This window comes from Pelodiscus sinensis, chromosome 31 (genome assembly GCF_049634645.1).
Source record: "Pelodiscus sinensis isolate JC-2024 chromosome 31, ASM4963464v1, whole genome shotgun sequence".
Lineage (NCBI taxonomy): Eukaryota > Metazoa > Chordata > Testudines > Trionychidae > Pelodiscus > Pelodiscus sinensis.
Window position 1 is genome coordinate 5,136,414 of NC_134741.1, and position 27,499 is coordinate 5,163,912.

At 52.6% G+C, this 27,499-nt stretch overlaps 1 long non-coding RNA gene and 9 other non-coding genes across 10 annotated transcripts in view; 3 read left to right on the forward strand and 7 right to left on the reverse strand.

Annotated features, from left to right (window-relative positions):
• Positions 1–27,499, reverse strand: part of LOC142821651 (uncharacterized) — a 262,426-nt gene that overhangs the window by 181,122 nt on the left and 53,805 nt on the right. The window lies entirely within an intron of this gene.
• Positions 2,158–2,239, forward strand: TRNAS-CGA (transfer RNA serine (anticodon CGA)). The gene has a single exon. It is a non-coding gene; the product is annotated as a tRNA-Ser (tRNA).
• On the reverse strand, positions 3,211–3,283 carry TRNAF-GAA (transfer RNA phenylalanine (anticodon GAA)). Its single transcript has one exon. It is a non-coding gene; the product is annotated as a tRNA-Phe (tRNA).
• Positions 4,906–4,979, reverse strand: TRNAM-CAU (transfer RNA methionine (anticodon CAU)). The gene has a single exon. It is a non-coding gene; the product is annotated as a tRNA-Met (tRNA).
• On the reverse strand, positions 10,652–10,724 carry TRNAV-AAC (transfer RNA valine (anticodon AAC)). The gene has a single exon. It is a non-coding gene; the product is annotated as a tRNA-Val (tRNA).
• On the forward strand, positions 13,296–13,367 carry TRNAC-GCA (transfer RNA cysteine (anticodon GCA)). The gene has a single exon. It is a non-coding gene; the product is annotated as a tRNA-Cys (tRNA).
• TRNAS-UGA (transfer RNA serine (anticodon UGA)) lies at positions 15,226–15,307 on the reverse strand. Its single transcript has one exon. It is a non-coding gene; the product is annotated as a tRNA-Ser (tRNA).
• TRNAC-GCA (transfer RNA cysteine (anticodon GCA)) lies at positions 16,028–16,099 on the reverse strand. Its single transcript has one exon. It is a non-coding gene; the product is annotated as a tRNA-Cys (tRNA).
• On the reverse strand, positions 22,704–22,777 carry TRNAT-UGU (transfer RNA threonine (anticodon UGU)). Its single transcript has one exon. It is a non-coding gene; the product is annotated as a tRNA-Thr (tRNA).
• Positions 25,624–25,696, forward strand: TRNAK-CUU (transfer RNA lysine (anticodon CUU)). The gene has a single exon. It is a non-coding gene; the product is annotated as a tRNA-Lys (tRNA).

Here is a 27,499-nt window from a genome sequence, read left to right on the forward strand (position 1 = left end):
CTACTCTGGTCTTGATCCTGATGTCTTCATGCTGTGTTCTCACCTGCTTTTGGGTTTTTTTCCATGTGCTTCTCACACTGGATTTAGCCAGCCTCTTGGATCTGCCTCATGCCTTGTCCCTTATCTGTTTCCTAATGGTCCTGGGGGAGACAGATACTAGCCACAGCCAGGTGTTAATTATCCCTTGGGTTAGTGTCTTTCTCCCATAACTTGTAGCTAAGATATTTGTTAGTAACTGGCAGGCGCCGTGGGGGCTCACCCCCGAACAGGCACCCACAGACTCAATATTGGTGCAGAAGACAAAACTCACCCTGCTCCTGGAACAGGAACGCTGACGAGCAGTGAGACCCCTCCCTGGCAGCACCGAGCAGTGAGAGCTGAGTGAAGGGGGAGGCAGGACCAGGGGGCGAAGGCTCCATGACTGTGTCAGAGGGAGGCTCTGCCCTGCCCTGGGGAATCGTTGCCTCTCCGAGGGGCCCAGGCCTGGTGGGTCATTTCCCCAGGTTACTGAGTGGGGGCTGGAGCCAGTTCTGGGTTGTCTCCTTCAACAACTAGCTGGGCTAGTGCTGAGTGCGCCACAGAGCTTCCTGCAGGTGGGGAGGGAGAGGCTGGGAAGGGAACTCGAAGTAACCTGTTGGGTCACAGCTGCCATAACATCTTTCAGTGATGACAGAGCAATACTTGGTCGCTTTCCTGGAAAAAGTCAGAGCTCTTGCGCAAAAACGCTTATTCCTCATAGAAAGAGGAATAACTCTTGCACAAAAAGCCCTCTCTTCTGATGAGCTGTAAATTTACTTGTGCAAAAACACGCTCATAGGCTGTGTCTAGACTGGCATGATTTTCCGGAAATGCTTTTAATGGAAAAGGTTTCCATTAAAACCATTTTCGGAACAGAGCATCTCTTCTAGATTGGCATGGACGCTTTTGCACAAAAGCGTCCCTGGCCAATCTAGACGCGCTTTTGCGCAAAAAATCCCCGATCGCCGTTTTCGCGATCGGGGCTCTTTTGCAGAAAATAAATCTCATCTGTCTACACTGGCCCTTTTGCACAAAAGTTTTGTGGAAAAGGGACTTTTGCCCGAACGGGAGCATCATAGCATTTCCGCAAAAAGCACTGATTTCTTACAGTAGGAAGTCAGTGCTTTTCGGAAATTCAAGCGGCCAGTGTAGACAGCTGGCAAGTTTTTCCGGAAAAGTGGCTGATTTCCGGAATAAGTGGCCAGTCTAGACACAGCCATAGTGCAGATGCTCCAAGGGCCATGTCTATACTGCAGGCTTTTTGAACAAGAACACCTGTTCTTGCCCCAAAACTTGCAGAGCATCTACACTGCATGAGCGTTCTCTCCCCTGTGGCTACGTCTACACTGGCACGATTTTCCGCAAGAACTCTTTTGTGGAAGAGTTCTTCTGCAAAAACTCTTCCAGACAAGAGCATCTACACTGGCATGTACCTTTGCGCATGAGATGTGTTTTTGCACAAGAGCATCCATGCTAGTGTAGACACTCTCTTGTGCAAGAAAGCTCTGGTGGCCATTTTAATCATAGGGCTTTCTTGCGCAAGAAATTCATGGTCCTTGTCTATACTGGCCTCTTGCGCAAGAACAGTTGCACAAGAGGGCTTATTTCTGAGTGGGAGCATCATAGTTCTTGAGCAAGAAGCACTGATTTCACACATTAGAACGTCAGTGTTCTTGCGCAAGAACTCCCCACCAGTGTAGACAGGCAGCAAGTGTTGTACTTAAAAGAAGTACTAGGGATCTTTTTCAGAGGGATAAGGCAACACGCCACATTTACTGAACACACATAGAATAATCAATACTTATCATATGCATATGATATATATATATATGTCACTCCTGCACTCACACACACACAGGCTGGCTGTGTCTACGTTGGCACCCTTTTCTGGAAAAGGGATGCTAATGAGACCAGTGAATCTATGGCCCTGTCTGTACAGCAGGGACAGCAACACTCACAGGCCCACAGGAGGTGGCTGCTTTGATGCGTCACTCCATGGCCCAGCAATGAGCCCCCAGGCTCCCCCTGTTCTCGGGGAGCCAGGTTTGCTGTGTGAATTCGGTGGGGGAGGTGATGTCAGGTCTGGGCACTGGGATTAGTTACCAGTTTCCCTGGCCCTGGGGCACTGCTGCCTTCATAGCTGTGATGGCCGAGTGGTTAACGTGTTGGACTCGAAATCCAATAGGGTTTCCCTGCGCAGGTTTAAATCCTGCTCACAGCGAGGCCTGTGTTTTGACCAGACAACAAGCTGCACAACCCCTGAGCCACTCTCCCTGTCCCCAGTCAATCCCTTTCTGCGCCTTCCGAGAGAGACACGGGGCATGGTGCCTCCTTGTGGGTCCCTGAGCTCTAGGGAAACTCTCAGCTCCTGCAGCCTCTGCCCCTTGCCCAGCACCCCATGGCTCAGCTGTACCCCATGGTGCTGCCCTGCTCTAATGTGTGATAGGAGTTGAGTGAGAGGATGGAGCATCTGGGCCTCCCCCAAAGGTCCATCCATGAAGGGCAGAAATGTTGAGGATATGATGTGGGTCACTCCTCCAGAGGCACACAGCGCTCTCCCCCCCCCCCCCCCCCCCCGTGTTGGGAGCAAAGGGTCTAGAGAAGTATTGGGGGAGGGGGGTTTCTTGTTCCCTGCTCTTGCTCTGCCTTGTCCAAAGAATTAGTAACAGAATATTTGTCCAAGTTTATGTACAGAAAAAAACTGGCAAGCATGTTTCTGTGGGGTGGTGGGTATCGTGTTTGCTTAATGTGCAAAAGGCTCCTGGTTCAAAGCCAAGCAGAAAGTGGGAACAGGGGGTTCTGCTCCTATTTACATCTCCCCAAGTAAACACCTGGCTTCTTGGGATAAGCCCAACTCCCAGGCTGAGTAAACCAAGGAACAGCAGGAGCCCTGCCCTAGAAGGGGAGGGGCCAGTGTGTGGCCCAGACAGACAGCCCCAGGCTGGGAGAGCAGAGCTGCCCAACAGCTCTAGTGCTCCTCAGGCCCAGAGGGGCACATTGGTGCTAACAATATGCTCATGTGGTGCCAGGCCTATAGGGAGTGTTTCTTGTGGTGTGGTCTGATTTCCTGCAAGTGCAGCCCTAGGAGAATAGAGCCCCAGGCTGCAGCTCAGCTTCCCTCTTACCAGGAAACTTGTGATGACAGCTCTAAGCAAACCCACCAACTTGAAGTAATTAGCCCCTATTCGCACATGCCAAAACCTGAAACTGAACCAGGGACCTTTAGAGCTTCCGTCTAACGCTCTCCCCACTGAGCTACTTTGGCTGTTGTAAGCAGCCTGTCTGGCCTGTAATTCTCTGTCCAGAACGTTTGGCAGCCGGGCTGCATGTCGTCATGCCCTGCCCAGGAAGGCCAGACTGGCCTTTCCACAGCACCCCTCCCCCACAGCCCAGAGCCAAGGTTCCCTCTAAGCCAGGCCTGGGCAATACAGGCCAGCGGGCTGGATCCAGCCCATGAAGCCACCCAACATGGCAGCAAGAAGCCTCAGGCAGATTCCCTGCTCGCCCTGCCCCCACGCACAGCTGAGAGAAGGGGCTGCTGGGCCCTTTGTGTCTCTCAGCTGTAGAGGAAAAGGCTTCATGCCTGGTCCCTGCTCCAGGACTGTTTGTGGCCAATGGGAGCTGCCTGCTTGAAGCCCTGGCCAGTCCCCACAAGCTCTTATTCACCCAGGCGTGTGACCTGTACCCCCTGCACAGGGAAGGAGCTGCCTGAGAAATGTGCTTGGCTGCTGGGAGTGTCTCCCAGTCAGAGCCTGCCTCTAGCACCCCAGCCCCTCCCTTCCCTCAGCCCACTGGCCCTCCCTGTGATGGAAAAGGGCAAAGACTTGGCAGATTTCATTAATACAGATGAGTGTGGTTTTTTCGTGACTGAGAATCAAACCCAGGCCTCAGCAGTGAAAGTGCTGAATCCTAACCACTAGACCATCAGGGACACATGAACATGGGTCTCTCCTTAGCTACCCTTGCCTTTCACAGGCCACTTTCTGTCCCCTTCAGGACACGGGTCCATTTTCCATTGTCCAGAGGGGACAAGAACAGAAACCAAACAGAACATCAGAACAGCCAGACGGGGCCATGCCAGTTGCCAAACTAGCCCAGGATCCTGTCTCACAACAGCAGCCGATTTCATTGCCCAGTGGGAATCCTCCGGACAGACACTTGTTAAGTGACCCCTCCTGTCGCCCATTCCCAGCTTCTAGAATACACCAGCTAGGGACACCTGCCCTGTCCATCCTGGTTAAATGCCATTGATTGACCTTCCCTGCATTAAATGATCCAGTTCTGTTTTGGATCAACTGTCTTGGGCTGCGCAGGCCTTGAGTCATGGCAAGAGCTGGAGGGGAATGGGGAACGGCTGCACTTTGCAATGGGAAGGGGGTGTCTGGCACCATAAAGTAGAACAGTTTCAAAGCCCTTTTCAAGGAGGGCACCATGGCTTAAATGGCCTCCCCTGGCCACCCATGGAACTGCTGGCTCAGGGAAAGGCTGATTGGGGAGGAGTGTTTGGAAGAAGGAAACCACAGGTGAGAAGCACCTGATGCCCACATACCCTGACTCTCTATGGCTACAGGAGCTGCAAAGGTTGCTCCCTCAGGCTCTCTGAGCACGGACACCCCCAGGGAATCACGAGGACATGTGGTGCTGGCTCTCCTGTCTCAGCAATTGCAGTCAGAGCCCTGCCTTGCCAGTGCCAGTCACAGCAGCCTCTGCATTCACTCCAGGCTTGCCAGTGCCAGCAGCCTCTGCGGGGGCTCCAGGCTTGTGGTTTCCTTCCCAATACCCCTCTCAAATCAGCCTTTTCCTCAACCAGCAGTTACGTGGGTGGCCAGGGGAGGCCTCTTCTGTGTCCCAGAAGGGCATAAGTAAATGTGAGCAAAGGTTACAGCAAGGCACCACAGGGACTTGAACCCAGGATCTCCTGTTTATGAGGCAGGTGCTTTAGCCAGCTAAGCCATGGTGCCCTCCTCCAAAGCTGCTTTAAAATGGCTCTTTATGTTTCCAGACAACACTTTTGACTCCCAAAGTGCAGCCATTCCCCACTTCCCTCCAGCCATCGAGCCCAGGCGGTGTCTGGCCCCTGGGCACAGAAAGCTACAGCTCAGTGGGCAGGGGACTTTGGCTTCCTTGCCCATGGGATGCTGTTGCAGGAATGGCTGCTCAGCAGGGACGGGGTTCACCTGTGGAGGAAGGGAAGAGTATTTGGGTGCCGACTGGCTAACCTAGTGAGGAGGCTTTAAACTAGGTTTGATGGGGGCAGGTGCCCAAAGCCCACAGGTAAGTGAACAACATGGACACCTGGGGGATGGGCCAGAAATGGGAGAGAGCAGGGGCTGTAACTGCAGAGATAAAGGAGGGACGCGGGACCACTGGGAAGCAAAATTGAATCTGTGTCTTAGATGCTGGTATAGACACACAGGACTATGGGTAATAAGCAGGAAGAAGTTGGTATCACAGGGACGTGGTGGGATAATACACTTTATTGGAATATTGGCACAGAAGGGTAGAGCTTGCTCGGGAAGGACTGGCAGGAAAAAGGGAGCAGGAGTTTCCTTAGATATGAAACATGCGATCACTTGGCCTGAGGCGGAGATGGACACAGGAGACTTGTCAGGAGTCTCTGGGTGAGGTCAAAGGGGTAAAACCCCAGGGTGATGTCACACTAGGCATCTATTACAGACACCTCCCCAGGCAGAAGAGGTGCCTGAGGCTTTTTAAACAATTAACAAAATCATCCAAAGTGCAGCTGGTTTCACACACACTCAGCCTCACCCACAGCTGGGAGGCAGTTTGCAAGGAGCTGAAAAGAAACAGAAGAGGGGAAACTGGAGCCTGGCAGAACCAAGTCTTGGGATTCTTCTGTGTCCAGATGTGCAAACAGCTGGCAGCCAAGTGCTGCTTTGTTCCTGCCCTCCCCAGGCAAGTGAATCCCCTCCTCTGGGTGTTACAGGCAGGACTTTGCCTGTCTGGCTTTTAGCCAGGGAACTTTTCTATGCCCGGCAAACATGACACCCACTGCACTGCAGAAACCAGCCCCCTGCCTTTTGCAAAGAGGCCCCTAGAAGCACTTAGCCCCCTTGTTGTCTCTGCCTGTAAAACAAGGAAAAAGCAAATATCTATCACTGGAGAATGTAGGTGTCGATCCCACTGCCTCTCACATGCAAAGCAAATGCTCTACCACTTGAGCTAATTCCCCTACCTCTGACAGAAAATTGAAGCAATCTAGACACAGCCATTGTGTAGACACGGCCTTGGGGTGTCACTAAACTAGCCCCAAGACACATTCCTTGCTTGGACCAGTCACAGTCCTGCCTGAGACGTGTGTGACTCAAAAGCCTCCTGTTCCCTGCCAGTTCCCAACACTGGCTGCAGACCCAGCGATATTTGGTGCCTTGGCTGCTGTCCCTGCTGGCAGGGAGCTGTCCCGCACCTGCAGTTCATCCACCTCCCGGAGAGGCGGCAGCTCTGTGAGGGGGAGAAGCCGGTGAATTTAAACCATCACTGCCGGCCCGGGCTGGGCCAGTGCGCTGGCATCCCTCCTGTCTGGAGCATCCGTCAGGGTAAAACTGAAACCACATCAGGAGATAAGGGGTCAGGTCTCTCCTGGCAGAAGCTATAGGACTTGGGGTCCATTCACCCCTCTCTAGAAGGAGCTATAGTGTCAGGGGTCTCCCCCAGCAGGAGCCAATGGGTGCCATGGGGGCTCACACACACACAGGGGCACACTCCCTCAATATTGGTGCCCAGGGCAAAACTCGCTCGGCTCCTGGAACGGGAACAGCGACTAGCAGTGAGGCCCCTCCCTGGCAGCACCATGTCAGATGGTTTCTTCTCGGCCTGGTGCCTCCTGAATGCTGGGAGCAGCTGCCTGGCCCAAGGGGCTGCAGTTCCCTGGAGAGGGGCTGGGGCCGGTGGCTGCAGGAAAACCCTTCTGCTGTGTGTGTGGGGGGGGGGTCTTTGCCGGATGAATGTGCCTGAGGAAAGATGCTGGAAGTGCAACAGACACACAAAAGGGGATGAGGGACAGTTTGAGTCACGCACATGGCAGGGGGCGCAGCTCAGCCAGGGACCTTATCCACTCACAGAGCTTCTCCATGCCCTGCCCCATGGGCCTTGCCTGCACCCTGCTCAGGGCCTGGGGATTTTCTGTCAGTTTGCCAGAGCAAATAACTAGCCCCCCCCCTGATCTGGAGTCTCTGCCTCTCATGGGCCTTCTCATCCTCAGTCTCTGCTTTGTGTCCAGATAGACTCTGTTCTGCCACAGCCACCACCCTCTGGCTGTCACTCCTGGGCCTTCTAGAGTACAACACACCCCCTTCATTCTGACTTTGAATACCTGAGCTTTTAGCACTCAGATCTGCACCTAACACCAGCATTGGCTAGTGAAGGGTCTGAACAGCTTCCACAGAAAGGGAGACAGCCACTGTGGAGCAGCCTTTACAACTCTGTCAAAGAGCAGAGAAAGGTAAGTTCTTTATGACTGAAAGGAAACGATCACCCCAGGGGGACCTTGAACCCACAATTCCTGGCTTCGAAGGGCAGTGCCTTCTCCATTAGGCCACTCCTCTCCCCCTGAACCAGACATTCACCCTTCTAAATGGCCCTTCTTCAACTTATAGCTCCTGATTAAGGCCCTTTGAAGAAGCCAGATACACAGGAAGGGCTGATCAAACCCCTCTGAAAATCAGCTTTCCATGGGTATCGGTAGCTGGCTCCTAGTCATGGGCCTTGACGTCTCGTCTCCCTCCCGAAACCAGGGGAGTGTCTCATCAGGGAGCTACACTGGTGCTCACACTGCTCTTAGGGGTCCCACAGTGGCTGGGTGGGGAATGTCCGGTTGTTACTGAAGGGGAAGGATAGAACACAGCTACATTGCCGAGAGTGCGGGAGGCCGGCCTGGTGACGCCATGGGACTGCCCTGGGGGAGCTCTGCAATGTGACCCAGGCTCCCAAGGCAGCAAGTGCAGAATCCCCTTCGATGAGCACAAGAGATTCCAACCGGCCTGGTCTGAATCAGGCTGGACAGCCCCACTGTTGGAGTGTCAGAGCCAGACGCTAGAGTTACAGGCACGTCTCTTGTACCCAGAAAGGTCCTGTCACAAGCTCCCTGCCACTCCCATCATGCAACAGGGGCAGGTCCAGCCTCTTCTGTAAAAGCTGCTCTGGAAATCAGATAATAGTGACAGTGGTGGGATTTGAACCCAGAACCTTTGAATTACTGGGCTGGCTCATTCCGAGCACTACTATTTAGATGGCTAACATGCTTACCGTTGTGCCACAGGGCCCCAAAGTAAAGATAGATCCTCATCTTCTCCCTCTGCTTTGCAGCAGGGCAATTCCCGGGGTAGAAAAAGGGAAAAGCTGAGCCAGAGGAACACATGCTCCCCCTCCCACACTCAGACCCCCCCATACCCAGCCCCCTGCCCAGAGTCTCAGCTGTGGTTTAAACCTGGTTCCAGAGAGAAGAGGCCAATTCAAACAGCCCCATGGCAGAGAGGGAGTCAGCACGTCGGTGGGTGGGGCAGGGAGCTGGGGGCAGAGCTGGGCTCTAACTCACTGAGTGCCCTTGGCCTGATAAGTGAATCTCTCCCTGACTCTATGGCCCTGTCTGTACAGCAGGGACAGCAACACTCACAGCCCCACAGGAGGGCCCCTGGCCTAGCAATGTGGCACCCTGAGCAGCCTCTGATGTTCCCTGCTTCAGCCCCAGAACCAGCCCTGAGTGACGGGGGCAGGGAGAGCAGCTCACACATGCCAAGGGGCTGGCCAGGGGCAGGACATGAGCCTGCAAGGCAGCAGTGGGTGGGTGAAGCAGGGATCTGGGGGCAGAGCTGGGCTCTAACTCACTAGGGGTGTGTCCCATAGCTCAGAATAAGCAATGCAATTCAGTAGCTTATTTTGAGTCAGTTTTGAAATAGCTTATTTTGTAATTTGGCGCTGGCTACACAGCACTTAGTTCCAAATAAATCGCTGTTCCGAAATGCCTCTCACTCCTCGTGCCATGAGGTTTGCAGGGATGTCGGAATAGCGAGTCCGTTATGGTTTGAAACAAGGGGTTTGCTCTTAAGACGTGTCTGTGTGATATGAGCACCACGTTCTAAACCTCCGAGCTAGCCGGCCCACGGGTGTCAGTCTCACAAGTGGCCCTTTCAGAAAGGAGCCTTGGGCAGCCCCAGAGCTGTTGTGGGTTCTGGAACAAGGTGGGTGGGGCAGGAACGGCTTTTGCAGACAGGGGAATTAGCTCAAGTGGTAGAGCGCTTGCTTAGCATGCGAGAGGCAGTGGGATCGATGCCCACATTCTCCAACTGTAGCTCAGCTCTTATCCCTTATTTTCACTGTCAGGGGCTCAGTGGCCTCCTCCCTTTTCCTACCTGCTCTCCCAAAAGAGACAGACATGGCTCCCCTTTCTTTGCCACCAGCAATTGCCATGGTGCAAACCAGAGTGTGGAAATATCAGGCTCTGTGGTGCAATGGAAAGCATGTTGGACTTTTAAGCTGCAACAAAATACAGGACTATGTAGCACTTTAAAGACTAACAAGATGGTTTATTAGATGATGAGCTTTCGTAGGCCAGACCCACTTCCTCAGATCCAATAGTGGAAGAAAATTGTCACAACCATATATATCAACGGATACAATTTAAAAAAATGAACACATATGAAAAGGACAAATCAAATTTCAGAACAGAACGGGGAGCTAATGATATTAGAGGTGATAATTGAGGAAGCTATGTTTGTAAAGGGTAAGATAACTAGAGTCTTTGTTAGGACCCCGCCGTAAAGTGTCGAATTTTAGCATGAATAACATTTCAGAGGATTCCCTTGAAAGTGCAGTTTTAAAAGGCTTTTGAAGCAGGATGCAGGTAATTAAGCCATTGAGATAATGTCCTTTCTGGTTGAAATGGCAAGAAACTGGTATTTTTCTGTATTTTGTTTCAGCTACCCTAGACTAACATGGCTACTTTTCTATCACTGTTTTAAGCTGCAGTGATTCATGTGAGCCCAGCTAGACATTCAAAGTTTGTGGGTTCAAGTCCCACGAGCGTCACTTTAGCTGCTTTCTCATTTCCAGGGCGCAGCTTTTACAGAACAGGCAATCCTTAGGGTGAAAATGGGGTGGGGTTGAGTTCAGACAGTTCCCAGCAGACCCCAGTGAGGATGGAGGGAAGGGCTGGTTCTTGCGGTTGGGGCTGGGAGTTGTTCTGAAAGGCTTCAGGTGCCATTAGATCATTTTGTCCCTCCCTGTTTCCTACCAGTGCTGAGCAACACTCAGGCTGTGTCTGCCCTACACTGCTCTTCTGGGAAAAGCTACGCAAATTTCAAAGCCCAATTTGTGCAGCTTTTTCTTCTGCTTATTTTTTTTAGAAGAGGCTTTTCCGACATTTGGCCTGTTACACTGGGCAAGTCACACAAGGGAGGCAGCAGGCAGAGCCAGCCCAAAGCACCAGCCTCCCAGGGCAGAGGAGGCCAAGGCACAAGCAGCTGCCTGGCCTAATTTATCTGGCTTCACCAGGTTGGCACCCAGGGGCATTATCAGCTGACGTTACCCACCCCCGGTCACATGAGATTTGGGCTCATCAACAGGCTGGTCAGCAGCAGCTGCAGTTACCTGGGCACCACAATAAGAGAAGACCCTGTGTTTCTACCTGGCTTTGAACCAGGGACCTTTTGTGTGTTAGACAAACAGGATAACCACTACACCACAGAAACACACTTAAAAGATTGGAACTTGTCTGACTGTTCTGTTCCTGGCTCTTTCTAACACCCTGCTCTGCAGGGGAGGGGGATGCACCTTGTGAACACTCCACCTCTTTTTCTCATGGAAGCGACTAACCCGAGCTGCCAGCTCCTCATTTCCTCACCAGCCCCTTGAGATTTGTAGCTCAAAGCTGGAGCTGCTGTGGAAGGAGGTGAAGCTACAGATGCTGACAGGGGACAATCAGCGGGTGGAGGGTTACTTTTTCTCTCCTCTGGGCTGATGTGGCTAGAACTGAGGAGAAGAAAATCCTCTTCCCTTCTCCTCAGAAGATGGAAATTGCAGTTGGTTCTCTCTTTGGTTCTACTAAAGCTGGACCCCAGGACTAGACTTTTTCTTTCTAAGACCCTGGTGAAAACTGAGAGCCAATTGCTCACAGGCTGAGAATGTGAGTTAAGGAAGGGCACTGCCCAGAATGTGGCTTGAAACCATAACCCTGAGATTAAGCATTTCACACTCTTCCAACTGAGCTAGCCAGGCTGTGTGTGAAAAGTTTCCTACTATCCCATCACAGCATAACAGGAGCCAAGTGTTCTCCACTGCCTGACTCAAGGCTCTTTCTTGCCCCTAATGTGGGGTTCTGGTCTGTGAAGAGGTTGGAACTCAAACCCCACTCCTGACACACCCACTTCTTTCCCCACAAGGAACGGCCCCATTTCCATCTCTCCAGGGACAGGAGAAGGGCTCTGGCCTGTTCTCTGCAAAATGCTCAGCCTGTTTCATTTTCTGCAGGAACGAGTGGGATCCATGCGCCCTGTTCCCCAGTGACAAGTGTGTGTCCTCTTCCCCCTTTACACAGACACAGCATGCCAGGGGGCTATGAGCCTCCAGAGGCCCCTTCATACTTGGCTTCCCACAAAGCTGGGGTGAAAAGCTTCTAGACCCCAGAGGTAGCAGGATTCACTCCCATCTTCTCCTGCCCATGCCCTGGTACTGAGGGGCCGGCCCCTTTCCTGCTGCCCCAACTCTTATTCCCACAATGCACTTTGTGCAGGGGCTCTTGGTCTCTCTGCCAAGGTGCGTGGCTGGGAGCTAGGACTCAGGACCATTCCCCCAAACCCTCCTCTGACCTGCTCACACTCTCTGGCTGCCTCCAGCACAGGCTGAGCTCACGGGTCAGTTGGGTGACCTGCCCTGCAGCTGTGATGGCATCAGGCCCTTCCCCCAGGCCTGCTCCATCTGGAGATGGAGCTCCAGTGGCCTCAGACACCCAGCAAGAGGAACAGAACTCTCTCCGTTGAACCTCAGGGCATGGAAACCAAAGCACCTGAACCTTGTAACAACCACCTGACTCTCAGTAGGTCCCACTGAAATTTGAAGTCAGATTGCAGGATTCAGAGTCCTGAGTGCTGCCCCTTACACCATTTGACCTGTGGTGTGAAAGTGGAGTGGGCACCTCTGACTCTCAGCTCTCAGGCTGGCCTCTGCTCTCCTGGCTTCCCTCCAGCTGCTTCATCTCCCAGGACTCCCTGTAAGAAATGTGTCACTTTCACCCCTGGGAGCAGCTCAGCCATGCAAAGGGGCTGCCTGGGGCAGGACATTAGCCCTGGAGGGCAGGGGTGGGTGTGGCAGTGACATCACAAGGGCCTTTTGCAGCCCCTCAGCTTATTGGCTAAAGGAGGTTGGGAGGTGATGACCTCACAGCCAGTCCATGACAATGGCCAGGTGGGCCAGGCTGCAGGGCAGGGGCCATCTCAGAGCCCCCCCATGGCTTTGCTGCAGGGAGTCTCCTTGAGAGTTGCCCTTGAGGCCTTTTCGGAGCCTTCTCCTTTCCCACGACTAACTGACCTAGATGCCCGACGTCGCTGTGGAGAAGGGAAGAGCCTCCAAGAAGGCCTGTGTAAATGTACCAGGGGAATTAGCTCAAGTGGTAGAGCGCTTGCTTAGCATGCAAGAAGTAGTGGGATCGATGCCCATGTTCTCCACTCAGGAGGACAGCTTCCAATTTTTCTTTTCACTAGCAGAGCCAGCCATGGGGCTAAGTGGCTCCCTAACTCGCCCCAGCCCCCACTTCCTACTTGCTGTCCCCAAAAGCCAGCCATGTTGGGGCAGAGAGCTGCTGGACACCAGCCCTCCTGGGCCAGACAGTGGCAGGAGCACTGGAGGCAGGTTGCAGGTGGGGCAGAATTAGCTCCATTGGAAAAGTGCTGCCTTTGCGCATGAGAGGAAGCAGGATTCACTCCCATCTTCTCCCACCTGCTTGCTGGTGCTGAGGGGCCGGCCCCTTTCCTGCTGCCCCAACTCTTATTCCCACAATGCACTTTGTGCAGGGGCCGCTGGTCTTTCTGCCAAGGTGTGTGGCTGGGAGCCAAGACTCAGGACCCTTCCTAAAATATACAAATCCCCTGTCCCCCTCAGGGGCCAGGTGGGTAACTTGCCTTGCATATGTGACAGCATCAGACCCCTCCCACCCGCCTGCTCAGTGCTGAGACGAAGCCCAAGGGTAGCACCTGGCTTGCGTGTTACACAAAAGCCTCTTGTTCCCTATCCAGTTCCCAACATTGGCTGTTGATATCAACTTTCATGGGGGTGTAGCTCAGTGGTAGAGTGTTTGACTGCAGGTCAAGTGGTCCTTGGTTCAAATCCAAGTGCCCCCTTGGAAAAAAATTCCTTCTAGTGTAAACATTTTCCTTTCCAGTTCCATCACACTCTGGCTTCACATTGCTTGAGGTTCTTGACATTAATAAGAATCCTTAATGCAGAGCTACTCAACTTTGGGAGCCCTGGCAGCCATAATCAAAGGCATTTAACCAGGATGGACAGGGCAGGTGTCCCTAGCTGGTGTATTCCAGAAGCTGGGAATGGGTGACAGGAGGGATCACTTAATAACCGTCTGCGTGAGGATTCCCACTGGGCAATGGAATTGGCTGCTGTCGTGAGACAGGATCCTGGCCTAGTTGGACAATTGGCATGGCCCAGTCTGGCTGCTTTGATGTTCTGTTTGGTTTCTGTTCTTGTCCCCTCTGGGCAAGGGAGAAGGGACCCCTCATCCTGTGAAAGGCTAGTGCAGGTGAGCAAAGAAGCATGTGTCCTGTGTCCCTGGTGGTCTAGTGGCTAGGATACAAAACTCTTGCTGGTCTGGTCTGATTCCCACTCAGGGAAACCAGCCTGATGTTTCCCATGGCCACTGTCTAGTCATTTTTCTCACCTCATTGTCACATGTTACAGCAGCTGTGATCCAAGAGGTTACTTCAGGCTCCTTCCCACCTCTCACTCGCTGCTAAGGCAACACTTGCCATTTTCACATGGGGCAGAGCTGGTGACTCAAACTGCCCCTTCTCTCTCCTGCATGGGCAGCGCTACAGGAAGAGGAAGAGGGGCTGACAGCTGACATGGTTCCCTTCTGCTGTTTCATCTCTCAGGGCTTGTTTCTCCTTCCTTGTCCATAGCAGGCAGCTACACAAAAGCAAAACACCAAACCAGACAACCCTGTGGCAAGCACAGGGATTGAACCCACAGCCTTGGCATTATTAGCATCAAGCACTAAACACCTGAGCCAGCAGGCCCACAAGTGCCCCTTTTGGGAAAGTCACCCCAGGCAGCTGCAGGGACGTCTCTGCTGCTGTCAATGGCTCTTCTCTGACAGGGCCACTAGTGACTCACTGTGACGTGGGCTGGCTAGTCCAGACGCTTTGAGGCTTGGTCAAGCTCATCTTGCCCTACAGGGCCACTGGCAACAGCTGCTCTCTTGTGTGCTGCTGTGGGGAAAAGCTTCCCTGACAGCTGCTGAACTAGCTTGGTGGGGAGAGTGTTAAACTGAAGACTTAAAGGTCCTTTGTTTAATTCCAGGCTTAGGCAGAAACATTTGTCCCTGTGGCTGAACTGTCATCAGTTCGACTTTCTGTAGAGAACCTGTCTGTTCCCCCTAGAAGGCCCTTGTCTGCTCTGCCTCAGTCAGGTGAGGGGGAAAGAACTCTCCTTAGAGGTGGAGTGAAAGCAGCCATTTCAGGGCAGTCCTCTGCTCTATAAGCTGAGCTATGGAGGGGCTGCTGCTTGGCCCAGGTGTCTTTGTCCACAAGGGCAGGAACAGAATCCTGGAATCATCACCCTATTGGGAACAGCTGGTTGTAGAGGTGAGGACAGAGGGTCTGTGCCCATCTGCCAGTAGCTCCTGGGGTGGGGGCAGGGCTTTGTGTGTTGGTATCACACGTGACATCACAATGCCCCGATGCACATGGCTTGACAACCCCTCCTGGAGCAGCAGCAGGCTGGGAGGGCGGCGCGCTGGGATGGAACAGGCTGTCAAGCCTCTTTGACTCCTGCCATCTGCTGCTACATGGCACCAAATTCTGGAAAACCCTGTTCTCTGGACACGTCCCTTCTGCCTCGTAGAAAGAGCGTCCTCTTCAGTCTGGATGTAGTCTCTGAAAGGAGCAGAAGGAGATTGACAGGGGATGGGGAGAGTGTTTCAGGGGTTTGTTGCTTTCGTTAGAGGTGTGGCCAAAACACAGGCCTCGCTGTGAGCAGGATTTGAACCTGTACAGTGAAACCCTATTGGATTTCAAGTCCAACACCTTAACCACTCTGCCACCACAGCTGTGAACTGAGCAGTGTTTGGGCAACAGCAAACAAAAGATCTCAGGGGGGAGGGGGCCACATAGTCGCTCCCTTGGCGGGGGAGGGGCTGTTAGTCTGTAGCTGTGAAAGGTTAAAAATCAACAAATGGTCCTAGAATGAGAGAATCCTGCCTTGTGTCCGTGTTCGCTGTCCCAGAGAGCGGCCCCATGGCTAAGCTGGCCCAGATACCTGCCAGGTCCGGGGGAGGTGAGGGAGGCAGCCCCCAGTGGTGCCTGGCCAATGTGTCTGCTCTTCCCACCATCCCTCCATGAGTAGCTGGAGTCGGCTTCCTGCAGTTGAGCTTGGCCATATCCCCACGGCGGGAAGCCAAAGGCAGCAAGAGCAGACTTCTAGCCACTAGTCAGGTGCTCTCTGGTCTTAGTTGGACTCACTAAATCGAACACCAGAAGGTTGACAGCAGCCCGTCCTCCCCAGCTGAGTGTGGTTCTTGTTCTTCTGCACAGCCCAGCCCATGGAGACCAAGGACATGCCAAGGGACATCTAGATCACACCCTTGTTGAATTGATGGAAACAGAACCCAGAGCTGGTTTTAGCTGAGGGACAAGTTTGCCTGGTTTATGTGTATTGGTGCCAGAAAACATTAAGGGTTTGTATTCTTTTAAAGCAGGCACATACAACAGAAATCCAGGATGCAATAGAACTGGAGTGGTAACTGTTTCTATTGAAAGAAGATTTTCCAAGGGGGTACTTGGATTTGAACCAAGGACCACTTGATCTGCAGTCAAACACTCTACCACTGAGCTACACCCCCACACAAAACAGATACCTGCAGCCCCTGTTAGGCACTGGGCAGGGAACAAGAGGCTTTTGTGTGACACACATCTCAGGTGGGATGGACCCTCACTGACCCCAGATTGTGATGGACCCTAACGAGGAATTTGTCCTGAATGCAGCAGAGCTGGGGCAGGACAGAGGTTCTGTCTACTCAGAAAAGTTATTTTGGAATAATGGCCGTTTAGAATAACAATGCCAAAGTCTGTGCAGCAATTCCGTTAATGTGAAATAATCTGACGTAACAGACGGGTTATTCCAACTTCTCTAAACCTCATTCTATGAGGAATAACGCCTGTTCCCAATTAGCTATTTCAGAATAATGCGTGTGGAGATGCGCCACTTCTGCTACTTCAAAATGGCCCCTCCCTAGGGCCATTCTAAGTTATTTCTCCCAGGGCTCTAAATCAGTAGCTCGTCTGCATTAGGGGAGCCTGACTCGGACTATTCCGAGGTTTCCCTGCAGTGTAGAAGTGCTAGTTCAAAATAAGCTATTTTGGAATCACTATTCAAGACCAGCTTATTCCAAAATCAATGTGCCGTGTAGATGTAGCCAGAGAGTCCTGAGAGATGAAGCTGTTGGTGGGAAGCCAGGAGAGCAGAAGCCAGCCTGAGACCTGAGTGTCCCAGGTCCCCACCAGCACCTGTGTATATAGGTCCCATAATATAAGGGGCAGCAGTCAGGATGCTAAATCCTGCAATGTGAGTTCAAGTCTCTGTGGGAACTGCTTGGGCTGGTTGCTGTGAGCTCCTCATGCTCTGTGGGTTTTACATTCCTTGTCCTGAGGTTCCCCAGAGGCAGTTTTACTCCTGTGCTGGGTGTCTGAGGCCCAATGGAGCTTGGTCCCCAGACTGATCAGACTTGTGGTCAGGTGCCTGATGCTCTGCCAGCTGTAGGGCAGGTCACCTGCTCAGCCCATGCTGGAGGCAGCCAGACAGTGTGAGCTGAACAGAGGGTTTGGGTGGGGAGGAGGGTTGAATATTTGGGGAAGGGTCTCGAGTCCTGGCTCCCAGCCATGTGCCTTGGCACAAAGACCAATGGCCCCTGCACAAAGTGCGTTGTGGGAATAAGAGTTGGGGCAGCAAGAAAGGTGCCGGCTCCTCAGTACCAGGGCACAAGCAGGAGAAGATGGGAGTGAATCCTGCTACCTCTGCCATGGCTTGGCCCAGGAGGGCTGGGGTCTAGCAGCTTTTCACCCCAGATTTGTGGGAGGCCAAGTAGGAAGGGGACTCTGGAGGCTCATAGCCCCCTGGCCTGCTGTGTCTGTGGAAAGGGGAGAAGAGGACACACACTTGTCACTGGGGAACAGGGCGCATGGACCCCACTCGTTCCTGCAGAAAATGAAACAGGCTGAGCATTTTGCAGAGAACAGGCCAGAGCCCTTCTCCTGTCCCTGGAGAGATGGAAATGGGGCCGTTCCTTGTGGGGAAAGAAGTGGGTGTGTCGGGAGTGGGGTTCGAGTTCAAACCTCTCCACAGACCAGAACCCCACATTAGGGGCAAGAAAGAGCCTCGAGTCAGGCAGTGGAGAACACTTGGCTCCTGTTATGCTGTGATGGGATAGTAGGAAATGCTTCATAGAGAACCTGGCTAGCTCAGTTGGTAAAGCATGAGACTCATAATCTCAGCATCAGGGGTTCAAGCCCCATGCTGGGCGGTGCCCTTCCTTAACTCACTTTCTCAGCCTGTGAGCAATTGGTTCTCAGTTTTCATCAGGGTTTTAAAAGAAAAAGTCTAGTCTTGGGGTCCAGCTTTAGTAGAACCAGAGAGAGAACCAACTGCAATTTCCATCTTCTGAGGAGAAGGGAAGAGGATTTTCTTCTCCTCAGTTCTAGCAACATCAGCCCAGGGGGGAGAAAAAATAACCCTCCGCCTGCTGATTGTCCCCTGCACCTTCTGGCGCAAGAGCCTCTTCCACAACAATGGTGGCTCATTAGATATGCAAATGAGGCTCACCCTCTCCGTTGGCCACTTGCCGCTGCTCCTACCAGCCGCCCGCCAGCCACTCCCTCCAGCCACCCCATGCATGCTGCTGTGGGTGCCAGTGTCTCACCACACTGTGAAATCAGACCAGAGACGGACACTGTCAGTAAACACTCATATCGGAAACGCTCCTCTGGATGCTGGGCCCACCAGAGCCGTGTGCCGCTGCCATCTGCCTGCTCCGTGGACATCTTCCCATAGCAGAGCGTGCGCCGAGTCAGGCTGTGACTAGACAGCCCCTCTCTGGGCTCCCAGGGACTACATCTACACTGCAGGCTTCTTGCTCAAGAATGGCCATTCTTGTGCATAAACTTGAGGAACATCTACACTGTGCGTGAGTTCTTGTGCAAGTAAATTTACAGCAAAATGAAGGAAAAGGGCTTCTTGGGCAAGAGTTATTCCTCTCCCCATGAGGAATAAACCCTCTTGTGAAAGAGCTCTTGCACAAGAAGGTAGTATGAATGGGGAACAGGGTTTTTTTGTGCAAGAAATCCCTATGGCTAAAATGGCCATCAGAGCTTTCCAGCACAAGAGAGCGTGCACACTGCCACGAACATTCTTGCACAAAAGCACATGGCAGTGTGGACATGCTCTTGCACAAGACATTTTGCGCAGGAACTCTTGCACAAAACAGTTCTTGTGTAAGAAGCCTGCAGCGTAGATGTAGTCAAGGGTTGTTTGGGTTTGTTACGAGCACTGAGCATTGTACAACAGCCCAGGGAACATTGTGAAAAGCCAAAACCTTCCTACCCTGGGTGTCCCTGGCCAGCCAGCGAGTGGCACAAAGGTTCCTGGCAGTGATGGTTTTGGGTAATTGGTAACAAAACCCAACAGCTCAGATGAGGTGGCCGAGTGGTTAAGGCGATGGACTGCTAATCTGTTGTGCTGTGCAGGCAGGGGTTCAAATCCCATCTTCATGGGATGTTTGCAGCTGTTCCTCTTGCTTCTCCCAGCTCTCTCTTCTGTTCAGTGCCAGCCCCTCCTGTACCCCTGCCTGCCCCAGCCCCTCCCACTGCAGCCTGGGGAAAAGGGAAATCTCCAGAGACACTCCCAGCTGGGACCCTCAATCCCTTCTGCCCTCAAGGGGAAACCTCACAGAGGAGATTCCAGGCAGCCAGGCCAGGGGGTCTCTGAGATGCCCCAGCCCTGCAGCCTGTCCCACCTGGCTGTTGCCGTGGACCCTCTGTGAGGTCACTGCCTCCCAGCCAATGAGCTGAGGTGCTGCAAAAGTTCCTTGTGATGTCACTGCTGCCTTGCAGGCTCATGTCCTGCCCCTGGCCAGCCCCTTGGCATGTGTGAGCTGCTCCCCCTCTGCCCCCCTCACTCAGGGCTGGTTCTGGGGCTCACACAGGGAACATCAGAGGCTACTCAGGGTGCCACGTGCCCCCAAGGTCACCTTTTAAATGTCAGGGCAAGCCAGGATCTATCCCGTCCCTTCCCCAAGACCCCACTCCTTTGCTGAGCCCCTGCCCGCCCCAAACCTTTCCATGGACTCTTGGTTACTAATGGACACTCGCCACTAATGACATAATTACACCCCAGCCATTTTGCTAGGGCTGCAGCTGGGGAGAAAATTTTAATTTAAATCATTAAATGATTAAGCGTTTGAACTGTCTCATGTTAGTTGATCAAACTTCATTTTAAATAAAGGAAAAACATTACGGCCAGCACAAAAGGTTTTGGTGCCACACCCCTAGAGACTCTGGAACAAAGAAGACACATGAGAAGAACCCAACGTTCTTCCTTTTGCTGAGACATGGATGGATCTAGCTCAGGTTTCACTCAGGGGGTCTGTCTGCATGTGAAGTACCTGTGACAGCCCCTGTGCTCCTCTGCCCCTCATCAGCAATGCCATCTACTTGGAGGAAAAGTTGTCCTGGGACTTGCAGAAGGGACAACCTGGACAAACTAGCACTGCTCAGGCACCTTCAATAGCTCAGCTGGCAGAGTGGAGGACTGTAGCGTGTGTTTGGCCAGTGATCCTTCGGTGTCTGGCTTGAAGGAGGGATTCTTTTCCCTCCAGCCTGGCCTTAGCAGAAAGCAACCAAGCTGGTTATCTCGGGTCTATGTCTTCAGAGCCCTGCACTACAATTGACAAAAGGATTGTGGGGAGGAGCTGCCAATCACATTTCTTGAGCTGCACCGGTTATGTCCACACACAAAAGTTCTTTTGGAACAATGGCCGTTATTCCACAATAACAATGCAAGAGTCTACACAGCAATTCCGTTATTTTGAAATAATTCTGAAGTAACAGACGGCTTATTCCGACTTCTGCAAACCTCATTCTACGAAGAATAACACCTGTTCCAAATTAGCTGTTTCAAAATAAGGCCTGTGTAGCTGTGCCACTGCTAGCCCTCCCCAGGGCCATTCTGAGTTATTCTTCCCAGGGCTCTAAATCGAGACAGCTCATCTACACTGGGGAGCCTGCCTCAGACTATTGTGAGGTTTCCCTGCAGTGTAGACGTGCTAGTTCGAAATAAGCTATTTTGGAATCACTATTCAAGACCAGCTTATTCCAAAATAAATGAGCCGTGTAGTCGTATCCAGAGAGATGAAGCAGCAGGAGGGAAACCAGAAGTGCAGAGGCCAGCCAGAAAACTGAGTATCCCAGGTACCTACACATGTTGTGTCATGTTGGTCCCGTGGTGTAAGGGGCAGCTCTCCCGACTTTGGATTCTGCAATTAGAGTTCAAATCTTAATAGGACCTGCTGGGGTGGGCTTGTTGTTGTGAGGTTTTTCACACTGCATGTCTATGGTCTCTGCTGTGGGCTTTTTGCACAAGAATGGCCGTTCTTGTGCAAAAACTAGCCGAGTGTCTACCCTGCATGTGCATTCTTGCACAAGAAAATGTACAGTAAACCATTGGAAAAGATGGCTAAAACAGCCATTAGAGCTTTCTTGCACAAGAGATTGTCCATGCATGCTCTTTATAAGGAGATAAACCACCTCATAGAGCTGGAAGGAGCCTTGAGAGGTCAGCTAGTCCTGTCCCTGTGCTCATGGAAGGTCCAAGAACCATCCCTGACAAATTTGCCCCAGATCTTTAAATGGTTACCTCAAGGATTGAGCTCATTACCCTGGATTTAGTAAACTAACATTCAAACAACTAAGCTATCTTGCCTTGTTTTGGGGATGAAGCGACTAGCAGTGTGGATGTGCTCTTGCACAAAAACTTTTGCCCAAAACAGTTCTTGGGCAAGAAGCCTGCAGTGTAGATGGAGCCTAAAGTTTTTCATATTTTTTGTTTTAAAAATATTTCAAACAGTTGTTCAATGTGCCCCAGGCCTGGAATTGTGCTGCAGCCGCATCCCTCACTACTGTTGCTGGCTCCATGTGCACTGGCCTTCTGTCTGGGTGCTGACAGGGGGTTGAGACGTGGCAGGTACCGATGGGTAACAGGTGCCAAGGCGCATACAGAGACCCAGCGTCAGCATCTCTGCAAGTGACCTCACTGTGCACAACTCAGCTTTTAGGAAACACTCTCCTCCTGTCTGCGCCTAACACCAGTGTCACTGTCTGCTCCTGAGGGGTCCTGGCCCGGGGACAATGGGAATTCCTGAGGACACTTGCCCAGTGTTGAAACATCTCACAGATAACATGGCAAAGAGGAAGCCAAAGAGACTCTACACCTACAGGGAAACATCAAAACTGTCAAGCCAAATAGGACTTGAACCCACTGCTTTTTCCATTAGGCTACTGGGGGACACCAAGGATGAGAAAGAGACAGAAATTCGCTCTTCCAAATGCACATTCCTCAATTTTAGGTGCCAGATTCAAGCCCTTGGAAGGAGCCAGAAACACAGGAAGGGCTGATCACACCCCTCTGAAAATCAGCTCTCAGGAGGCACCTCCAACTGCCCCCAGAGTGTGAGTCACCCCCACACTAGGCATAGGTGAAACTCAACACCTTGACATCTCGTCTCCCTCCCAAAGCCAGGGGCTTGTTCCCACAGCCACAGCCTCAGCAGGGAGCCGCACTGGCGCTCACACTGCTCCTGGGGAAGGGAGCGGGTCCCACAGGATCTGGGGATGGCGGGGAATGGGCAGTTGTCACTGAAGGGGAAGGATAAAACGCAGCCACGTTGCCGAGGGCAGGAGACATTGTGGGACAGCCCTGGGGGAGCTCTGCAATGTGAATCTGGCTCCCAAGGCAGCAAGTGCAGAATCCCCCTTGGCGAGCGCGAGAGGCTCCGACTGGCCTGGTCTGAATCTGGCTGACAGGCTGGACAACCCCGATGCTGGAGTGTCAGAGCCCCTGTCAACCGGCCTGTGTTTGTCCCCTCCCCCACCAGGCAGGGCAGGGCCCACGCCCCCAGCAGGGAGTTACAGGCGTGTCTCTCACAGACAGAGCACTGGGACGACCATGGAGCAGGACTCACTGGCCAGTGCGTGGTACCCAGGGACTTACAGTGAGAGTCAGAGCCCTGCGTGGCCTATGCCAGTAACTTCTGCACCCGCTCCAGGTTTCTGGTTTCCTTCTCCCAAACCAGCCTCTCAAATCAGCCTTTTCCTGAACCAGCAGTTCCATGCGTGGCCTGGGGAGGCCTCTTCTGTGTCCCAAGAGGACATAGGAAAATGTGAGTTAAGGCCACAGCAAGGCACCACTGGGAGTTGAACCCAGGATCCCCTGTTTACAAAATAGATACTTTAGCCAGCTAAGCCATGGTGCCTTCCACAGGGCAGCACCTAAAACTGATCTATTATATGGTCCCAGACAACACCTTTGACTCCCAAAGTGCAGGCATTTCCCATTTCCCCTGGCGGTGTCTGGCTCCCTGGGCACAGAAGGCTACAGCTCAGTGGGCAGAGGCTCTGACATGCTCATCTCCCCCAGCCGCTGGGACTGTGGAGTTGGCTTTGAGATTTAGCATTGCTCAGGGGAGGGAAAAGTGCAGCAAACACTAATCAACTGGATTGTAAGCCCTTGGGTCTCACAGTTTGGGTTGGAGACCCCAGGTGGGGGCCCAGCCTCCTTTAGGTTGGTCCCTTCAGGAGGGCACAGAATTAAGAGAGAATTCCTTTGTCCTGTAGCCATCTGAGTTGGCCAAAGATCAAGTAACATTTTTTTTGTTCACAGATAAATATAGGTGAAGCTTTCCTGTAGTAATGATGGCCAAGTGGTTAAGCAGTTGGCTTAGAAATCCAAAAGTGTTTCATTATGCAGGCATGAATCCTGCTCACAGTAAGGCCTGTGTTTTGGTCACACTCCTAACAATGGCAACAAGCTTGGCTGCCAGCTGTTTGCACATCTGGAACCAGAAATATCCTGAGCCTTGGTTCTGTTAGCCAGTTTCTTTTCAGCTCACTGCAAACTGCCTCCCAGCTGTAGGTGAGGCTGAGTGTGTGTGAAACCAGCGGTGCCTGACCAATGTGTCTGCTTTTCCTACCATCCCTCAATATGTACCTGGAGTCGGCTTCCTTCACCTGAGCTTGGCCATGTCCCCACAGCAGGAAGCCAAAGGGAGCAAAGAGCAGAAGTGCAGGATGCTGGTGGGGGTGTGCTCTGGGTTTGATTTAGTGAGTCTTAGTTAGACTGGCTGAATCAAGTTCCAGAAGATTGATCACAGCAATTCCTCTCCAGCTGGACGTGGTTCTTGTTCTTCTGTACAGAACAGCCAATTGGCGTTCAGATCTCAGCCTTGCTCAACTGATGGGAATAGAAACCAGACACCCAGCAGGTTTGAACTTGTTTCAGTTGAGGGACCCGTCTGCCTGGTTTATGTGCATTGGCACAAGAACACATGAGGGGTTTGCTGACATTTTAAGAATCCCTGTACAATAGGAATCCATGACTGACACACCTGGAGGTGCAAATGTTTCACTTAGGATAATCAACTTATTAAGGGGGCACTTGACATTGGACCAAGGACCTCTACAATCGGCACTCAAACACTACCACTGAGTTACACCAGACAATGGTTGTATGGTTCAGCCCAGTGTTGGGAACTTAGCACCTGGCAGCACTGTCTGCAGGAGCAGGTGGTACCTCGCATATATGGCCATCAGCCACTGGGCCATAAATGTCCACATTCCACCACCTGCACTGCAGGGCCTGCGGAGACTCCTCCTTCGACCACAGCTCCAAGAGGGACTTTATCTGTGGCCCAGACCATGACAGTGCCTGGCGTTTGCTGCTCTGTGCTTGGTCCTGGGACGTGTCCCTGGAGGGCCAGAGGGGGCTTGTGCCTGTGACATGGCTCTCTGAGAGGCAGGAAATGCTCAGGCTTAGCCAAATGGCCAAGAAGCAACGCTTTACGGCAAAAAACACAAGGACAGCTCTTGGGCCGGATCCCCGGGTGATGCAGAGCAGCCACTTTCCCACCTCCCTAATTTTCCCACAAGCTGCAGCCGCATGCATTGGTCGTGTAGTGGTGAACATAGCTGCTTTCCAACAAGTTGATCTGGCTTTAATTCCCAGCCAATGCGATGTGGGGAGGAAGCAGCAAGGTTCTACTTTGCTCTCGGAAAATGGGCACAAGTGGATCCTGCAGCCAAGGTCTCCCTCTCACTGCTTTTTATCCTCTCTGAGACGCAGGAATCACTCAGTCTTAGCCAAACAGCCAAGAAGCAACGTTTTACAGCAAAAAACACGAGGACAGCTCTTGCTCCAGATCCCTGGGCCAGCTACACTTTTCCAGTTAAGCTAATTCTGCTCCACCTGCAACCTGTCTCCAGTCAGTGCTTCTGCCACGGCCAGGCCCAGGAGGGCTGGGGCCCAGTCGCTTTTCACCACAACTTCATAGGAGGTCAAACAGGAAGGGTGCTAGCCCCCTGGCCTACTGTGCTTAGCCCCCTGGCCTACTGTGTCTATGGAAAGGGGGGAGAGGACACACACTTGTCACTGGGGAACAGGGCGCATGGATCCCACTCGTTCCTGCAGTAAATGAACCAGCTGAGCACTTTGCAGAGAACAGGCCAGAGCCCTGCTGGGAGAGGCTCCATCATGCACAGACTCTGCGCAGGGCCAGACTGCTGGGAGGAGGCTCTGGCCATGGACTTTCCTCCCTCTCTGTTACCTCCTGCACCTGGGGCTGAAAGGGACGTGGGCTGCAGACTGGTCCTGCCCAGCTGCCTTCCCCAGTGGGAGGAGAAAATGCTCATGGAAGGGCTCACACGTTGTCCCCAAACATTGGCCTGAGGGCCTGAATTCTTGCTGCCCCTGGGTGCAACCAAATGCCCCTTCTGGGGGGCAGGATCCCCAGCTCACACCCCTCCTGTCACACTTGGTGCCATGAGAACAAAGCTTGCAAAGGGACTTGAATTCCCTCCATCTCCCCTTGCTGCTGCACTAAAAGAAATCCTGAAACCGGCCCCTTCTCCTGTCCCTGGAGAGATGGAAATGGGGCCGTTCCTTGAGGGGAAAGAAGTGGGTGTGTCAGGAGGGGGATTTGAGCTTAAACCTCCTCACAGACCAGAACCCCACATTAGGGGCAAGAAAGAGCCTTGAGTCAGGCACTTGAGAACACTTGGCTTGTTCTATGCTGTGATGGGGGTGTGAGAAGATTTATTGCATACATCCTTGCTAGCTCAGTGGGTAGAGTGTGAGACTCTTAATCTCAGGGTCATGAGTTCAAGCCCCATGCTGGGTGATGCTCTTCTTCAACTCACATTCTCAGTCTGCAAGCAATTGGCTCTCAGCTTTCACCAGGGTTTTAGAAAGCAAAAGTCTAGTCCTGGGGTCCAGCTTTAGTAGAACCAGAAAGAGAACCAACCTCAATTTCCATCTTCTGAGGAGAAGGGAAGAGGATTTTCTTCTCCTCAGTTCTAGCCACATCAGCTCAGGGAGGAGAAAAAATAACCCTCTGCCCGCTGATTGTCCCCCATCAGCTTCTGTAGCTTCACCTCCTGCCACATCAGCTCCAGCTTTGAGCTACAAATCTCAAGGGGCTGGTGAGGAAATGAGGAGCTGGCAGCTCGGGTGAGTCACTTCCCTGAGAACAAGAGGTGGACTGTTCACAAGGTGCATCCCCTCCCCTGCAGAGCAGGGTGTTAGAAAGAGCTAGGAACAGAATAGTCAGCCAAGTTCCACCAGAGCCAAAGTGTGTTTCTGTTTCTGTGGTTATCACAGTTGCCTAACATGCAAAAGGTCCCTGATTTGAAACACAGGTTCTGCTCTTATTGCTGCTCCCCTGGGTGCCCAGGTACGTGCAGCTGCTGCTGACCAACCTGTTGATGAGCCCAACTCCCACGTGACAGAGTGGGGTGACATCAGCTGAGAATGTCCCTGGGTGCCAGCCTGGGGAAGGGAGATGAATCAGGCCAGGCAGCTGCTGGAGGCTTGTGGCTTGGCCTCCCCTGTCTGGAAGACTGGTGCATTGGGCAGGCTCTGCCTGGTGCCTCCCTTGCGTGACTTGCCCAGTGTCCACAGGCCAAATGTTGGAAAAGCCTCTTCCAAAAAAAGCAGAAGAAAAAGCTGCACAAATTGAGTTTCAAAATTTGCGTAGGTTTTTCCAGAAGAGCAGTGTAGTGTAGACACAGCCTGAGTGTTGCTCAGCACTAGTAGGAGACAGGGAAGGACAAAATGGTCTAACGGCACCTGCAGCCTTTCAGAACCACCCCCAGCCTCAGCCCCAAGGACCAGCCCTTCCCTCTACCCTCATTGGGAACTATCTGGACTCAAGCCCACCCCCATGTCAGCCTAAGGATTGCCTGGCCTGTAAAAGGTGCCCTGGAAATGAGCTAAAGTGACACTCATGGAACTTGAACCCACAACTTTTGAATAACTAGCTAGGCTCATATTATTCACTACAGCTTAAAAGTCCAACATGCTTTCCCTTGCACCACAGAGCCTGATGCCTTGTGGAGCTGGATATCACCACTCTTTGCTTTGCAACATGGCAATTGCTGGGGGAAAAGAAAGGGGAGCCAGGTCTGTCTCTTTTGGGAAAGCAGGTAGGAAGAGGGAGGGGGCCACTGAGACCCTAACACTTAAAATAAGGCATAAGAACTGAGCTGCATTTGGAGAACATGGGTATCAACCCCACTGCCACTCATATGCTAAGCAAGCACTCTACCACTTGAGCTAATTCCGCTGCTTGCAAAAGACTTGCTTGCCCCACTCACCTTGTTCCAGAGCCCACAACTTTGGGGCTCCGTGGCATAGCAGAAAGCATGTTGGGTGTCTAAGCAGTGGTGCTTGGTGTGCGTTAGGCCAATCATTCAACAGTTCTGGGTTTGAATCCCACTGCAGTCGCTCTTAGCTGCTCTCTGATTTCCAGAGCAGCTTTCACAGAACAGGCTGGACCTGCCCCTGTTGCATGATGGGAGTGGCAGGGAGCTTGTGACAGGACCTCTCTGGGTGCGAGAGACGTGCCTGTAACTCTAGTGTCTGGCTCAGACACTCCCGCAGTGGGGCCGTCCAGCCCGATTCAGACCAGGCCGCTCGGAGCCTC